Source organism: Phaethon lepturus, unplaced genomic scaffold, assembly GCF_000687285.1.
Source record: "Phaethon lepturus isolate BGI_N335 unplaced genomic scaffold, ASM68728v1 scaffold29755, whole genome shotgun sequence".
NCBI classification, from domain to species: domain Eukaryota; kingdom Metazoa; phylum Chordata; class Aves; order Phaethontiformes; family Phaethontidae; genus Phaethon; species Phaethon lepturus.
Window position 1 is genome coordinate 385 of NW_010541698.1, and position 235 is coordinate 619.

A 235-nucleotide genomic window follows, 5' to 3' on the forward strand; every position below is an offset into this window, starting at 1 on the left:
CCCAGCCTATTTCGGCTTTGGCTGCACCTTGGTACCCGAGCATCTTCCTGAGAAAGCTTCCTCTTGCTTTTGAGCCTCCCTCGTGGCAGAGTGCGAGGTGGGGGAGTTTTTTAAGCTTTTGTGTGAGTCTAAAGAGGCGGCTGGGTTGCAGCAGGCTTCATACCCCCACCGAGAGCCGAGCAGCCGCGCTCGCAGCCCTTCCGCGGGGGTTTGCCGGCCTGTCCCGTTCTCCCAA